The sequence below is a fragment of the Lampetra fluviatilis genome, chromosome 49, assembly GCF_964198595.1.
Source record: "Lampetra fluviatilis chromosome 49, kcLamFluv1.1, whole genome shotgun sequence".
Classification (NCBI taxonomy): Eukaryota; Metazoa; Chordata; class Hyperoartia; order Petromyzontiformes; family Petromyzontidae; genus Lampetra; species Lampetra fluviatilis.
The window spans coordinates 4,243,858-4,262,186 of record NC_136323.1 but is presented as its reverse complement, the minus strand read 5'-3'; the positions used below and the strand labels follow the sequence as shown (position 1 = coordinate 4,262,186).

Sequence of the window (18,329 nt, the reverse complement as noted above, 5' to 3'; positions counted from 1 at the left end):
ACGCCTGCTGCATATTTGCAGTTTGCGTGTATCTCTCTCTCCCCATGGCCGTGTGGATTTTTCTCCGGTTCCTCCGGTTTTTCCCTCCACATTTAGAATCAACGTCACGCGTTTAGAGAATCTGGCTGTTATCAATGTCCACACGTCATTTGTGATTGCCAAGTGGCTTCCGCAAAAGAGCTACGTAGCCCAGTGGGCCTTACCTGGTAGAATTAAAACACAATTTGTTTTTTATCTATAAATTGAAAAAATGACATCCACATTTGAATCACACTCACGGGGCCGTATTGCCACAGCTGGGAAGCCTCCTACACATTGAGCTCAGAGCAGCCACGACCTCTACACCATCCGCAGCGGCTCGCGGGAGTTTCAGGAACATCGCAGGTACACGGTAGGGAGTGCAACCGGGGGGCAGCCGCCAGTGGGGAGGGCACCAGTGGGAAGTTCGAACCAGGGGGGGGGGGGGGGCACCGGTGGGGAGTTCCACAACTGGGGGACATCCCCAGGAACGTGACCAGGATTGAGAGTTTGCTTACAGGGGGGGCACCATCAGCGAGATCTTTAGGTCCCTGGTGGGACATGAAGTGGAGCGAGAGACCTCGGTAAGGCCTTCAACATACGAGCATCAAAAATATTAAATTACACGCATCGGCATTTTACTCACGCGGCGATCTGACCCAAATATCAATACAGGAATCACAACATCGGGGGCGTGTGCCTGCACGTGGCGTGCTTGTGTGTGTGTTGAGGCTTGTAACAGGTGCATTGATTCACGAATTAAAATCGACTCTCGCGCCCCCATGGTCGATACGTGTGTTGAGGAGAAGTCTGATGGCGTCATGGGATAGTGGGATGACGTCACGTGACGGGGATTGTAAGGGGGTACACTTTAGGGGGAACCCGTGACGTAACGGGGGTCGTTGTGGGAGCCCGCGATGGAGAGGGGTTGGAGAGATAGCCAGGGGTAAGGCTGGGAGTAGTCTGCACGAGCCAGCGAGGGTTAGGTGAGGCGAGATAGCTGGGCTAGCAGCAGAGAGAGCCTGAGGTCCCCGTGAAGGACCCAGTGTAGGGGCACCTACCTCTGGTGCAGTTATTGCTCCCTTGTGTTAATAAACCGGCGCAAGCCCTCACCTGCAAACCTACCTCCGATTCGTCATTCACCACACGACACGTGTGACAGATTGTTTGATTCCCGCTCATGGCCAACGCCGATGACGATCATCTGAACCGGTGCTGGGCCTCCCCGAGGTCGACTAGCTAGTGTGGTGTGTAAACATCGCCATTGGGGAGACAAAAGCGGCCGGGCGTGGTGCTGGCCACCCTCCCCGTCGCGTGCCGTGCCGAGTTCGGAGCGGGGAAAGACTTGGAGATTTCCGAGGACACATAGCTAGAGGACGATGCTGAAAAAAAACCCAGGACAGGTGGCAACTGTAGCCACCACTGCCACCACCACGCCTGGTCCTCTGCCCCTGTTAAAAACTCCACCAAACACGGACGGCCTATTTTAAGGAAATGTTAACACTCACCATAAGGCTCCGTCGTGTGTGCATGGATGGGAGGCGTACGACATAGCGTTACAGGATGCAGAGTTACACATTTAGATACACAGCCATAGACCATCCATCATCATCGCCACCGCCACAAGTCAAAGGCAATCCACTGCTGGAAAACGGCCTCCACCAATTCTCTCACGATCCTAAATTTGGTCACACGAAGTTTAACTGTCACATCTACCTCATCCATCTCACCTTATTCTGTCATCATTGCATGCTACATTCGTAGAAGCCTTCTCATGGGATTACAGAGAATACAGGGTCAAATAGCTTGTAGTCTAGTGGCAGTGCCTTACGCCGGTAATCCGAACAACTCCAATGCCAGCCGAGCAGAGTTCCGGAAAATAATTTATGAGAAATTTTGCCCTGGTTGTAATCAAGCAATAGCAGGCAAATATTAAATAATTATTATTATAACAGTAGTAATCGCATAATAATTTGTAAAAATTCGTAGTTTGTATTAGTAATAACAATTATTAATCATAACAATTATTATTACTTAATTATTACTTATTAATAGTAATATTATTAATGTTCTTTTAACTACGCTTGTTTTACCGATCAAAATATCACCAAGTCTCAAGGCTCTTTTTTTTCAGGAGGGTCCTGCAAAGTTTTCACAGGAGAGCGGTGTGCGCGTGGGATATTTTGGGCCAAAATCGGATCGAGTGTATCGGGAGATTTGTATTGATTGGAGAAAACCAGAGGACCCGGAGGAAATCCGCGCAGAACAGGGGAGAGGCCATACAAACTCCACACTCACACACCACACTCTGCAGAACAGGGGGTGGAAACATACAGAATACACACACCCACACACCACACTCACACTCTGCAGAACAGGGGGAGACCACACAGACTCCACACTCACACACCACACTCTGCAGAACAGGGGGTGGAAACATACAGAATACACACACACCCACGCACCACACTCACACTCTGCAGAACAGGGGGAGACCATACAGGTTCCACACACACACACACCACACTGACTCTCACTGCAGAACAGGGGGGGGGGAAACATACAGAATCCACACACACACCCACACACCACACTCTGCAGAACAGGGGAGAGACCATACAGACTCCACACTCACACACCACACTCTGCAGAACAGGGGGTGGAAACATACAGAATACACACACCCACACACCACACTCACACTCTGCAGAACAGAGGGAGACCATACAATGACCAGAAAGGCACCCGAGTTTGGAGTCGAACCCAGGTCTTCTTGCCATGAGGCTCGAGCGTTTCCACCAGTGCACCACATGCCGATGCTATATCGCTCACGGATGCTCCATCTCTGCCAAACAATTCACAACTGCGATGACCCACGCAAAACCGTGAGTCACACACTCCACTCCACCAAACCCACTGCTTCCTCCGCTCAGCTTGTGTTTAACTCGGAGCCAAGAAATGGGGGGGGGGGGGGCATTCCAATCTACTAATGTCTCTAGAATCCGTCCTCCATTATAAAAAAAATTCTCTTCCATTTATTTATTGCCGGCTTAGCATCCATAGGGGGAATTTACACTGACGGAGAAAGAGTGACACGTGGATCGGAGGCAAAGGCGCAGCCTTGCAATTGCTCACGAGCGCCTCGCGCTGCTGGAACAGCCTCCACTGGAGGAATCTGCGGTGGCGAGTAGTTAACTCCCTCGCCTGGTATGCAGGAGGTCGTGGGTTCAATCCCGACTGACGCCTGCTGCTGTATATTTGAAATATGTGTGTCTACCGCTCTCTCCTCGTGGTCGTGTGGATTTTTCTCCGGGTCCTCCGGTTTTTCCCCTCCACGTTTGGAATCAACGTCACGTGTTTAGAGCACTAGGCTGTTCGTAAATTTCCACACGATGATAAGCCACTTCGTTGCGCTATCATTTGTGATAGTACGGTCGCTTCTGAAAAAGAGCTATATAGCTCAGGTGGGCCTTACCTGGTCAAATAAAAAAAAGTTTAGTAGTATATAGTAATGGCTCCAGATGGCACCCTCTGTGGCCAGAGGCTGACCCAGACCCTGGCCTGCAAACGGAAATGAGTCTGTCAGTCAAGGGCGATAATCGCTGTGTGCAATCCCAATTGAGTCATTTCCGTGGCACTTTTAAAATGCGAAGCCTGCACAAATCGGCCTACTCTTCCGAACGACGCCAAGGAATCAATAACGTCCCCGGTCTTTCCATAAATCATCCTCGGCATGATCAATGGCACAGCTGGATGAAGGCCTTCCCCATGCGGTCGCCGCACCTCAAGATTTACAACTGCCCCGTTTTCTCAGTGGACGACGCCATGCGATTCCCCCTCCTTCGGCTGCCACTCCGTTGCTGGTCTCGCCCGCCGGCCGCCGCCTTCACCGCTCCCCTGGCGATAATTATCCCGCAGCGAGCACAACAACGATCTTTTCCCGGCCGTGAAAAAAAAATCAACTTGTTGACCCCTAATAGGGTTTTTACCCTTTTTTCTGGCAACAAAACTGACACCTTTTGCAAGGAATCATGCTTACATTAACCACAATACTTGCAGTCAAATGCAAACAAAAAACAATACTCTGATAATTTATGCATTGTCTTCGACCAGATGACGCTTTTTGGCATCATCTGGTCAAACACCATATGAGACTAGACTCTAAAAAAGCTGTCTCTGGTGTGGACCAATCAGTTTAAAAAACAATGCATAAATTATCAGAGTATTGTTTTTTGTTTGCATTTGACTGCAAGTATTGTGGTTAATGTAAGCATGATTCCTTGCAAAAGGTGTCAGTTTTGTTGCCAAAAAAAAAGTAGAAAAACCCTATTAGTATATTTTGGTACTGGCAAAGGAGGTCCCATGTTGTTGACCCCTGTGCATCCCCCCCCACCAGCCCAGCCACCCGCCCCTCCCCTGAAGAGCTTCGCAGCTCATCGGATTCTTCCTCCAGTCTTAAAAAAAAATGGATTCCGATTCTGAGAAATGAATTCTGTTTTGACGTAAAATAAATGCGGTAAAATCTCGCAGCACCCCCACCCCCCCCGCGTCCACGAACGACACTCGGAACTATAAAAAATAAACGTGAGGCTCAGAAAGGGCGTGCGGGTGGCATGTGGAGGGGCGGCAAGGGGATTACGCTCTCTCTCCCCGCAGGGGTTCCCTGTTAATCATCAAATGTGGGGGGGGGGGGGCGGGGAGGGCGAAGGGGGGGGTCTCACGCGTAGCTCTGTGGTATTAACTTTCATGGGCAGTTCTCTTAGAACCACGGAGGGTTTCGCCGCTCTGCGGTCATTCCGAATTAATTTGCCGTCTCATGACGACGCGACACCAATAGCGCACTCGGGATAAAACTGCCGGGGTGGGAGGGGGGAAGATTTAATTATTATTACAACTACGCTTAGTGAGCGGAATTCTAATGGAGTAACCGCCCGGTGGCGATGCAACCCGGAACGAGGGCGGTGGTGGCGCCGCCGCTAAGAGGAAGCGGCGACTTCCCGCTAGCCCGGCGAGAATGGCACAACCCAGACGTGCGAACCCCACCCTGCACCGCCACGGTTAGCGGATGTCCAGGACGGGACAACAACAATTCACCCACAATAACTTGCTGATCCCGTCAAGGAGCATAGACCAAACCATCACGCGAACTCCGGTCATCCTCGCAGCGGCGGAATTTGGCCAACCATCGAACGACGACGTGTCACCGCATCGGGCGCGTTCAGATGCGCTTCTGTGGCCGTCTGGAACGCTCTTCCGATATCAGAAAGCCCCTGGGAGCTATACACTTGTAAATCATCATCTAGATCAGGGGTGAGGAACCTTTGTTCTGCCAAGGGCCATTTGGATATTTATAACATAATTCGCGGGCCATACAAAATTATCAACTTAAAAATTAGCCTGTTATATTTGGTCAAACATTTAATTAACTCACCCCTAATGTGATGGCTGGAACTGCTTCTCTTTGGCGAGGCGTGTGACGTTAGCTGGTATTGATGATGTTGCTACTCGCAACTGCTTTTCCAGGTTTGCTCCTAGATTTATTGAGTTTCGAGTCCCGCCTGCGGTTGCCTTGGCAGGGCCACACCAAATGATTTCGCGGGCCTTGTACGGCCTGCGGGCCGGACGTTCCCCACCCCTGATCTAGATTGACAAACTCATTTGTTTAGAACAGCTTTTTGTGTTTAGTTTGTTGTCCTTCCCACGTACCTCCGATTAGCGTGGTTGGCTACGTACGGTGTGAAAGAAGCTCATCACGCATACATACAACCACGAACGTGCAACTCAGTGCACGTTCACCACGAAGTGTTATTATTTCCGGGGCGGTGACGCGGCCCAGCGGTAGCGAGTTCGCGCCGCTTCTCGTAGAGTGTCACGGTTCGAACTCGGCGGGCGGCCCTGGTTAACACTGCGGTGCTGTGTTAACCGCAATTATAGTACCGTGTGCCGCCCGATTCAGGGTGGGCGTTGAAGATTCCCGTGACGTCATTCGAAATGAGTAAGGCATTACGCGTCGGCGTGACGGTCCACATTTGTTGACACGTTTTTTTTTTTAAGAAATTACACCGCAAAAAAATTACCCAATAGGGATTACAAATGGAAACATCGGCCCCTGTTGTGAAACTGCTGCTGACTGTGTCCATGAAACAGAGCAAGCAGCCATACTTGGTGATATCCCTTGCGCTATGGAAATGGCACAAACACCAAGTGCTGTGAAATATTGCGGATGTGAGAAACCCAACTCTCTACGAAGTGGGACATCAAATAACCTCGATATGATCGCATGCCCCCGCAGCGTTACGCTGTTACCACTCTACCAAACCATCACTGCCGCAATCCAGCTCGGACCAGATTTGAATCCGCTGTTGCCTGCATCGGCACACCCTCTACACGCCCGTGCCCCAATGCTATATTGACGCGCGTATTACACCAACGGCATAGGACGAGGTCGATTTTCCAGATCGTCAACTGCAAGGACGGGCGTCACGCAGAGCCATGCTAATGCTGGTGCAGCTGCTGCTGTTAAAGCAAAGGAAACCGAGGCATAAATAGGAAATGGAGGCAGAGCGCGTCACGAGAACAGCTGGAGAGAGATGAAATTAACTCCGGAGTGGAGACCCAGAGAAGGGCAGAGAAGCAGAGTGGAGACAGTGGAAGAGACGGCAGAGGTGAAATCGCAGAGTCCGGAGGCCACGACTGCACAAGAAATACGGGGAAAGGAAGGGATGGAGGAGATAGGAGAATCGGGGAGGTTTTTTATCCAGCAGTTGGAAGTTGCATGCTGAATAAATCAATAACAATATGCGGACATAGAGCCATAGACTGACAAAAAGAACCATCGACTCACACAGAGGCCCACAGTCACATCGGGACCCATAGACACGCACAGAAACCAGTCGACTCACACAGAGGCCCAAAGACTCGCAGAGGCCCACAGTCACATCGGGACCCATTGACTCACACAGAGGCCCAAAGACTCACACGCAGACCCATAGACTCGCACAAAGGCCCATAGACACAGTCAGAAACCCAAATACTTACACAGACATCCGTTGGCTCATACAGAGACCCAAAGGCTCGCACATAGACTCATAGACTGGCTAAACAAAGCAATGGGAGAAAATACGAGAGGCCTTTTCCTTTCCCTGCAGTGGGAAGTGACAGGCCGACTACAACAACTTCAACAAAATCCAAGGATGTGGGATTATAGGTGGGGGCACAGTAGGGGATGGCTGCCCCCTCCCCCCACCCCAGATTATGAACATGGGAGACAAAGCAACACGCAGTGGCCACTAAAATAGCAACGTTCATCGCAGCGCGGCCGCTAATGACTGCACAAATTGGTATCACTTTACATAAAAACTGGGTCTGCCACTTAATATGAATGAACTCCCTTAACGCATAAATGAACTCGTCACAGCGCCGTCACTGAGAACCGGGTTCCTGACATATCTCCCGGGCAAGTGGAGTGAAACCGTCGGACGTTTCGCCGCACAACATCGACCGCGAGAACCCGCGCTGCCCATCGCTTTCGTCCAAACCTTGACCCCGGGGGGGGGGCAGGGGGGGATGGCGGCTCTGTGTCAATCGGATCTCACAACCTGGCTTTTGAAACAACACACACGCCGGGAAGCCGCGCGCCGGCGATGATGACACTTCCGCAGATTTACAGCCGGCGCGGCTCGCTCGTTATCTCTTCGGCGCAAAGCGCGGCGACCACAATGGTGAGCGCCACTAACCTGAGCACTGCCACCACCAGCTGCATTGTGCCCCCCCCCCCCCCGTTTATGCAATCGTAATTTAACGCTCACCGGGTTTATTGTGCTCGCTGACAAAACAACGGGGGGAGGGGGGGGGCAACCGATAATTGACTTTAAAAAAAAATACATATCATTTTTTTATGTTTCAAACAGGGAAATTCACGCTACCCACCCACCGCGATGCCACCTGCCCGTGTGCCCACTGCGATAAGTGCGGCTCGTGGGGAGGTTGCTTAAACAAATAAATCCGCGCATTATCAACCCACGCGAAGGCCTTGCCTAGTGAGTGTCATTATCGCCGACACCACCACCATCGTCGTCGTCAGCCGTGTTCAATCTGCTGCTGGATGAAGCCCCACCCCCCCCCCCAAAGCAGTCGTCATCTCTCATGGTTTCTCACGATGCAACATTCCACCTAGCACCCTATATAAACACGTTGTCTCGTAATAACTCTCTTCAGACGTGGATATTTTTTGCTGGAGCAGTCAACACCTGATGACGGTTGCTTGTGTTGCTTCCGAAACGTCGCGATTTAATTTGATTTGTTTTAATCTTTATTTATTTTATCTTTTTTTACCTACGTGACTTAACCGAAAAAACCAAAGAGGATGGATCCTTGCAGTCACGAAAACTTCAAATCTAGAATTCCACCTAGCATAGGGGTCGGCTAACTAAAAGAACAAGAGCCATTTTTTTTCGAATTCAGTAAGAAAAAAACTCGACTCTTCAAGAGCCAGAATGCAATGTGCGTACGAGATGGTGGTCCTTAATAGACAACATCACGAAGAGCTACAGGTTGCCAACCCACTGATCAAGCACCTGCACACGAGCTAAATTCATTGCTCCATCTCCACAGCAGACGCCCCCTCTCTTACCAAGTCTTCAAGACGCCTTTTCAAGATTGGGATGTATGGCCACAATTTGTAATGACAGATGACACAGATGGCCTTTATTTATACAGGAAAGCCTCGCCGAGTCTCAAGAAGTGTCTTTTTTATTTTCAGGATGGTCCCGCTGCTACGTTGGGATGTTTGACCAAAATCCACGAATGAGTTTGGTTTCGTGCGAGAGGAAACCGGAGGACCCGGAGAAAACCCACGAAGCGCACGAGGGGATAACACTCAGCACCGCCACCCCAATGGGCACACCACCTCAAAACCCCGTGACAACAACACCTGGGCAAGCCCAGGAGCTGGTCCTGAGTCCATAATAATACTCCATAATGGGTGCCAGAAGAAAACTGAGAAACCGGAGAAAACCCCAACACTCGCGTGCGAAGGGATGCCCGCGTGTGGCTAAAAGGCTGCACAGACATGTCAGAGAGCCGCACTTTCTGTACTGCTACCTCCCGGCGATGACGACGACGATGATGATCTCCTTAGTGATCCACCAACCCTTGCCTCCTGGATTACAGCGTGTGCCGCCATCACCGCCGCACCTGATGGTGACAAGTCCGGGCGGGCTGTGTCAGGCCCGCCCGCCCGTGCGGTCGTGTGGCACGGTGTCTGTGCATGTGGCAAATAATACACCGGCACCAGCTCAACCAGACCAGCTGCTTTATAAATACACGGGCGCACAAAACAAAGATCCATCGTACAGCTTTGCACAGACTGTTGGGGGGGCAAGTCGAGAGAGAGACACCAGGATCTTCGCAAGAGCGAATGATTGAGTGAATGAGCGAGATGGTGAGTGAGTGAATTCATGATGAGTAGGCAGGTGGGTGAAGATGGTGGGTGAGTGGGTAATTCAATCTAGATTTGAAGTTTTCATGACTGCAGGGATCCATACTCTTTGGTTCTTTCGGTAAAGTCATGTAGGTATAAAATAAAATGAATTAAATCACGACGTTTCGGGCGCAACAAAAGCGTCCATCATCGGGTGAGTAGGTAATTGACTGAGTTCACGTTTATTTTGTTCTACCAGGTGAGAACTCAAGAGACCAGTTTAGCCTTATTCGAAAGAGTAAGTCAATGAGTAAGATCGTGAGTGAGTGAATGATTGAGGGAGTGAAAATGGTGGGTGAGTGGGTAATTAACTGAGTTCACGTTTATTTTGCTCAACGAGGTGAGAACTCATCCCCGAGCGTGTCCCTGGGGTGCGTACAATCCCAAATGAGTAAAATGCGAATAATTTTAGAATTCCAAATTATTGACCGTGGCTCATGACGATGGATTGCGAGCATCAGCATGCAAAAGCAGAGACTGCGAGTAAATATGAAACATGTTTACCTTCCCTATTTCAAGATGATGACATGCCTAGCCTAAAGTGATACTGTACTGGAGAATGCAAGTGTGTTAAACTGCACCAAAGAAGGCCTGCCAAGCGGTAATAAATCAGCTGATCCACGCGCTGGCTGCCAAGAAAACACAGACAGACATAGCATACATGCATTGTACTGTCCCCTTTTATCAATCCGCAGTTCGATGAGGCCTTCCAACACCGGTCAGTCGTAGAGGTTTTATTTGACCATGCTTTACCACGCTGGTCAGCACAAGTTGGAATATTGCTCGCCACTGATATTAGACGTGGAATCCAACTCGGGAGGGTGGGTTCATGGAGTGGTGCACTAACCACCACTACCACTACCACGTGTACAAATCAAAAAATATAATTATATTCGCTTTTACCCATAACACTATAATGAGTTTGCATACAATATTGTTTATTTTTCTTTCACTGAACAGGGCCCCATCTATCTATCTAAATTGGCTCAGGACTCCCGTAAACCACGTGGCTTTTGTGTGTGGCCACCCCCACTCTGAGCCCCTCCCCTCTCCCCATCACCGCCCACTGTGAGAACAGACGCCGCTCCTCCACTATACAGCAGCAGCAGCGTCAAGGCCCTGATTCAGCCTCCTCCTCCCGATCCTCCTCTCTGCTGAACCCTCTGCTGCCGTTCCTAGGTTCCTCTTCCCATAATTCTCCTCTCGATTCCCATCCTGTCTCTTTTCCTCTCTTCCCTTTCCCGTTCCTTCCTCTTTTTCCATTCATTACATCCGTAACCGCCCTTCCCTGTCATGTGGCACTGGTTACAGGTTGCTAATAGTTTATGTGCAAAGCCCTTGCCAATAACATCCGGTTCATCCGGCAGCAATTGCTTAACTAGCTTCGTTCTGCTGATGAAACCGAGACGGTCGAAACGGAGGTTGCTCGCTTAAACAAACGCTGCTCGCAATATTGGTCTGGAAAACCAATAGGCCGATGGACTAAGTGATTTTTAAATTCATCATCCTATGTCTCTGCACAACCACTCAGGGTGGAATTCTCCACAGCAGCAGCCCCACTCACCAAGGAGCAGGACCCTGGTCACTGCCTGGCGTCGTTTCTCCGTAGCAGCTCCCACACATTGTCCTGTCGCACATTACACTGGTCAACAAACAAAACAAAAATTCTGGCCTGGACTTTTGCAGCTGTTTTAGACTAATTTCAGGGTGCTGATTCCAAATCTGATCTCAGATTTGCTCTATCACATCTCATTTTTATGCTATCGGCATACCCCATTTTCATTGATTTTACCCGAAATTAACTCTGTCACTTATGATTGCAAGTTGTTGTGAGTCAGTGACTGCTTTAGTGTTAAAATATGGTGCTGTATTTTTAGGATAGTGTGTTTATAATATCATTTTATGTAGATATCCACATTTATTTAATATTTTTCTTCTGCAGTTTTTATTGAAAATGCAATATTTGATATCTCAAAAACCTGATGTGATAGACAAAAACTGAGGCCAGATTTGGAATCAGCACCCAAAAATTACATTAAAACCGTTGGAATACCTTATGCCAGAAAAAGTGTGTTGACCAGTGTTATCAGCGGCAGCATCGGCAGTAAACTAAACCAAACAATGTTTTTAATTTACCAAGGTAAGGCCCACTGAGCTGTATAGCTCGTTTTCAGAAGCGACCTGGCCACAAATGACAGCCCAACAAAGTGGCTCATCACGTGAAAATGTATAGCAGCCAAATACTCTAAACGCACGTTGATTCTAAATGAGGAAAAAACCGGAGTACCCGGAGAATAATCCACGCGACCACGGGGAGAGAGAGACAGACACAAACTCCAAATATACAGCAGCAGGCGCCAGGGTCGAGATCGAACCCACGACCTCCTGCATGCCAAGCGAGGTAGTTAACATCTCCTCGCCACCGGGGCACCCATGGTGGCGCCATGATAACAGCGTTCAATCAGTAGCCACGTTCAATCACAGGAGCTTTTGGCTAGTCATCGAACAAATACAGTCACCGCATCGCACACTTTCAGATGCGCTCCTGCGGCCTTCCGATATTATGAAGCCACTGGAGCTACGCACTTTAAAATCTAGATTTAAAACTAATTTCTTTCGAACTGCTTTTTGTATTTATGCTTTTGTCCTTCTCCCCCCGCACCTCCGATTAGCACGGTTGGCTTCGTACGTTAGGAAGGAAGTTTAACAAACATACGTAGAGGCAAATTAAGGCCCCATCTCGCTCTTTCTCTCCTGGCTCGCGAGTGACACGGAGCCCTGGCGCCGCGCCTCGGGTCACGGTGTCTGTGAAATATCGCCGCATCTTAAATTGCATTGCAGGATAATTATTATTTATTTGGTCGAGACACAGGCCAGAGTTCTGTTCATATTTGCCTCCAAGCTGTGCACGAGTGTTTCACGGAGGGATGCCTTCATTAAACTCGCAGACCCTTTGCCCACCCTCCACCCCCCCCCCTCCGTAAAGGTCTGTGGCTGCCTGACACTGCGCAGAGAGGGAAAAATATTGCACGTAAACAAATATTGCACGCGTTTATATAATAATGTACGATGCATAATGCAACAAAGACAAAAATTCCCCCGTATAGCCTTAACAGCCTGCCGGGGCAAGTGCCATTCGCGAGTAGCAGCAGCAGCGGCGATGAAGGCCGGCGCGGCACACGAGGGGGCGGCTGGCTAGCACCACGCCCGGCGGCCGGCGATGATATCACACCACCGCACCAGGTATTTTATTTGAGGCCGAGTGGATCTAGGGGAGACCCGGGACACACCGGGCAACTTCGCCGCGGCACACCGGTCGCGGGGCGCTGCCCCGGAGCTCCATCTGGCTGAGGGGCCCCATTTCCGGCAGCAGTGGCGGTGAGCAGGCGGTTGCAAGGGGGGGGGGGGCTGGCGTGACCTCAGGGTGGACGAGGCGCCGAGTTCGGCGGTCAAGACTCGCGGACGAAGTAACTGCGGAGAAACGTCGGGGGGGGGGAGGGGGGCACGCGACGGGAAGCGCGGCAACGTGCACGCCGTCTCTCTCGCGAGGCCGCCTGGCCCAACCGTGGGTGCGACAAGCTCGGCGGCCTTCCCGGCCGGGGAGCATGGTGCGCTCCCGAATGATGGGAAGCGACTCCGCCATCACATTGAGGGGCGGGTTGCAACATCCTTGGTAAGGGCCCTGCGCAAGGATGTCCTGGTTAGCGGGCTCAAGCGAAGCAGCCTCCCAAGCCTCTGCTGAGCTTGTGTAGCTGAGCGTGATGAGGTCGGGGCACATTCCCCGCGATTTCGGTCACAGGCAGTTGCCATTCATTGGGTTGGCGTTAATGATGAACGGGGCGCCGCCGGGATGTTATTTATTTATTTAGGTAGTTAGTTATTACCCCCCCCCCTTCCCCCTCTCAAGACGCTTTAGTCACGCACTCGTTTACTGCTGCTACTACTACTACTGCGAACCCACTTACACGTGTTCCTTTTTGGTGCCGGAAGCCCGGAATGGTGCAATGTACCAGTCACATGGAGAGCATGTGGGCTATTTGTAACAATGGGTCGTGGTGGTGATTCACTCTGGCAGATACACACAATCGTTCGCTTCTGACACAGATTTTTGTCTTGGGACCCACCCCCCCCACGCTCCCCAGCATTGAGCCGCTAACAGCACATCCTGCACAGCAGCCTTTCCAAGGATGCTGCCCCCCCCCCCCGCCTTAAATGTAATGATGAAGCAGCTTCGTTCTCGCCAACAGTGATGCAGCCGCTTCCGTTATTCAGGAGCGGCCCCTCCGTTCCCCCTGTCCCTCCCCCCAACCCCAAATGCACGTGGCGTGACAGAAAAGAGTACAACGTTGGTGCGGCGAGCTTTGAAATATCCGGAGGCCTTAAAGTTCAAATTGGATCATATTTACGAGAGAAAGTTGAGTTCAAATTGGACCATATTTACGAGCTTTTTTGTAAGACATTGCTGTTTTTTCCTGGATGATTCTATTGCGCGTAGTCACTTTAAGATGTTTCTTGTTCATGTTTTTGTTTGTTGCGGTTGCACCCGATTCAAGAGCCGAATGGCTCACAGGACTATACCTAACACGTAAATGAACTGAATGAACTGAACGAGAGGTCTGTCGGAAAGACAGCAGTCTTTTACCGAAAGAACCAAGAAGAAAAAAAAAGTGTTATTGTTGTTGATTCAGAGAGCCTACTTCAACTTGTGATCAACGCGCATTCGTGACGGACTGGACTCATAAGAGTGTGCAATATCAAATGTTCTTACTTACTTATTGTCGGGGGGGGGGGGGGTGGTCGCACTAAAGGCCGCCAGGGGGCCGCCAATGGCCCAGTGGGGGCCTTGCAACGAAGAACACTGGCCTAGACAGACAAGGCCTCAAATGAACACTGCAACAACAACCGCCATTTGCTACGAAGTGGCGGGGACGTCACCACGGCCCTTGTGCCAGGTTATGTGCACATTGAGGCCACGTGAAGTGTCGAACGCCCGCTAACACGAGGTCACAGGACAGACCCAGGTGCCATGTGTCAACTGACTGAGATGACTGGCCGATGTACCATCTGTGGCTCCTACTGTGCCAAAATATCCAACTAAAGAACACTGCTCTACTACTGCCACAAACGTGGCAGGAACTCCCCCCCCCCCCCTAAAATTAAGAGTCGTAAGACTTCTCTCGGTATGGTATAGAGGCAAAATAATTATAATCATCGTAGTAGTAGTAATAATGATAATACAGCATTCGAGGAGATTGTAAACTCGGTGTGACGTGCTCCTTGCGCGCCTATTCCTGGCTTACGGTGTTTCGCTCGCGAGCGGTGGTTGGGTCAGAGTCCTACAACGGGCCCCTCGTGACGGCGATGATGGTGATAATAGTGATGACGGTGATGACGGTGATGACGTTGATGATGGTGATGACGTTGATGATGGTGATGACGGTGATGATGGTGATGACGGTGATGATGGTGATGACGGCGATGACGGTGATGATGGTGATGACGTTGATGATGGTGATGACGTTGATGATGGTGATGACGGCGATGATGGTGATGATGGTGATGACGGTGATGATGGTGATGACGGCGATGATGGTGATGATGGTGATGACGGCGATGATGGTGATGACGGTGATGATGGTGATGACGGTGATAATGGTGATGAAGGTGATGACGGTGATGATGGTGATGACGGTGATGATGGTGATGATGGTGATGACGGTGATTACGGACCGTGCGACGATCGCAATGTCAACCCGGGGGGTGGGGGCGACAACGACGACCGCCGTCGACCGTGCCACCTACCCCTGACCCCCCCCCTGACCCCACCCCACCCCCCCTGACCCCACACTCGCCCCCCCCCCCCAAGGCTCGTTCGTCCGATACGAAACGTCGTACTCGAATTGTGAATGCCGCGGGTTTACTCTCCAACACACCGGTGTTGCTGAAGTAGTAACTAACTGGCACGTTTTTTGTGTTTACGTGACAAACCTTCCTAATTCGGGTGTGTCGATGGTGGTGGTAGGTTTTTATGACGCATTTATATTTACGCAATCTAACCCGCCCCCCCCCAAAAAAAGCTTGATTATGAATACGATTATACAACGCACACGTGGCCGATTAATTATACAACGCACGCACACAGCGTGGGCCCTGTATACGGCACGTAGAGCCGGAATGTTGACAGTGTCTCATCACGCTGCAAGCTACTCATTCGTAATCACATGCGGCAGGAGCAGCAGCAGCAGCATCAACAACATTGCTCCCACCACGACTGCGGCAGTCGCCCTCCTGGGTCTTAAGAGGACGATGTCTGGCCTCTCCTGCGTGAACACGTCTCATAACAAAGGACAAATGAGAGTAAATTCTCGTCCCGAACCCACGGTTGTCGTCCAGTAACAATTTACCGTCGGCACATTGTTCAATTAGGGGGCCCCGTAGCCTCTGTCATCAGACCCCCCTGCCTGTAATTAGACCCCCCCCCCACAGCCCCAGTCGCCCCACTCACTGTTTGCTTGCTTTTGAATTCAAAGCAAATATTTTGGTGCTTTTTGTGTCTGTGTGTGTGGTGTGTTGGGGGGGGGGTGGCGGGTAGCGCTACGCTGTGAACCTTGGCGAGCCGGGTTCGATTCTCGCTCGCGGCCAATACCAGGTGACGATTATCTGAACCGGTCTTGGGCCTCCCATGGATCGGCTCAGCCTCAAATGAGTAATAAACATCGCCACTGGGGAGACAAAGGTGGCCGGGCGCGATGTTGACCACACACCCCTCGTGTGCCCTGCCGGCCTTATTAGGTGCTGCTACTCGCTCACAGCACTTGCCCAAACAGTCTGTTAAGGCTACACGGGGGGTCTTTGTCTTTGGTGTGTCAGGGCCCGGTCCGATTGTGTGTACCCCCCTCCAACACGGCAGTCACCAAATTCCTCCCCTCCCCCTCACCTCTCTTACACCCCCCCCCCCCATTGTCCAAATGTCGCTCTCCCTGCAAGAGAGGGAGCTCTGTGTCAGATTAGCCAAGTTGCTACTGGCTTGCTACCACTGTATACATGTTGTTGGTATGTATATGTGGCACTTAAAGTGCACATAGCCTGGCACAAGCGTCGTGGTGATGTCACCGCCACGTAGTAGCGAATGACGGTTGTTGTATATGTTAAACTTCTTTTGCACCATACGTAGCCAACCGCACTAATCAGAGGTGCGGGGGGAAAGGACTACAAACTATGAGTCTCTGTGAATTTATAGGTCTCTGTGCGAGTCTATGGGTCTCTGTGCGAGTCTGTGGGTCTCTGTACGAGTCTGTGGGTCTCAGTGCGAGTCTATGAGTATCTGTGCGAGTCTATGTATGTATGTATTTTGAACTTCTTTCACACCACACGTAGCCAACCGCTCGAATCGGAAGTGCGGGGGAACAGACTACAGACTAAACACACATTGCGATGAGCCGCGCTCTCCTTGCCCGAGTTGATTGGTAGTGGGGGGATGTTTTTTTTTATTCACTCAGTTGCTGAGCACAAGCCCATAGTTCCCAAAAAAACTAGAGGTTGTCAGTTAACAAACATCTCTTATCACGGTTTTTATCGGGAAGAGTAAGCGCGTTTCTTGCATTGAGCAAGGTGAGCGAGTGAATGGGCGAGTGGGTGGGAGGATGAGTAGGTGGGTGGGTGAGTGGCCGAGTGATTGAGTGAGTGGGTGAGTGGAGCAGTGTGAGAAAATGAGTGGGTGAGTTGAGTGGGTGGATCAATGAGTGATCAAGTCGGTGAATGAGGGAGTGAGTGGGCGAGTGAGCGAGTGACACGCAGCGTGTGACACGGGTGGTGGCTGAACAACACGGTACGAGCAAGACATCCACCTGCACCGCTCTTCATCGCCAATAACGCGCTCTGGACCCGACATCCAACAGAGGCAACAAAACTCGCGTGTATATCTACCGAGCTACTGCAGTGCTTAAGAGTTGGACGATGCAGCCACCAAGGAGTTGGTTGGGCGGCGCGTATCTGGAACGAGAACGCCCTTGGCTACGTCTGCCTGGGCTTCCGTCGTCATCGTCTGCTCTGGGGTGCTTTGAAGGCGACGCCTCTCCCCCTAGGTGACTTACCTGGCGGTGGTGGGAGAGGGATGAAGGCGGCGGGGTGGGGTGGTTCTATCGGGGTTCGCCGTGTCCACATGGGGCGTGTGCGGCACGCAGCATTGTGTCACGAGCGGGGCAGGTGCGTCGGCGCCGCTGACATTCAATTGTGACATTTAAATTGTGAGCGGCCACACGCATACATGAGCGGGCGAGCGAGTGAGCGGGTCATCGAGTGAGTGAATGATTGAGCAGCGGAATGCACGAATGAGTGAACGGGTGACCGAACGAGTGAACGAGTTAGTGAATGAGTGAGTGAACGAGTGAGTGAATGAGTGAACGAGTGAGTGAGCAAATGAGTGAAAGAGTGAGTGAACGAGTGAGCGAACGGGTGAACGAGTAAGCGAACGGGTGAGCGAGCGAACGGGTGAGCGAGTGAGCCGGGCGATGTTGCCACTCGCGTCCATGAACCGCAGACGGCACGCTCCATTGCGGCACAGTAGGGGACGGTGAAGCGAGCAGTGCAGCTCAGGCGCGGTGCCGCTAGCCCGGCTCAAACGGAGGCGAGGATTCGAATCCCCGCCAGATGTTCACCAGGATGTTCAGCCGTCGCTCGCTGCACATGCGGTAAAGGTGCAGCCCTGCAAGTGCTTGCTCACGCTACACGATGGTGGTGGGTGGGGTGGGGTCACCACTTAGAGGGAGAGCCGCTTCTCTCCAGAGGGTACTTGGCCTACTCTTCCATGTAGGCCAGTACCGTCTTGGAA

The 18,329-nt window shown here is 51.2% G+C and overlaps 1 protein-coding gene across 5 annotated transcripts in view; it reads right to left on the bottom strand.

The window, feature by feature from the left end:
* Positions 1–18,329, bottom strand: part of LOC144948475 (formin-binding protein 1-like) — a 73,660-nt gene that overhangs the window by 41,720 nt on the left and 13,611 nt on the right. The window lies entirely within an intron of this gene.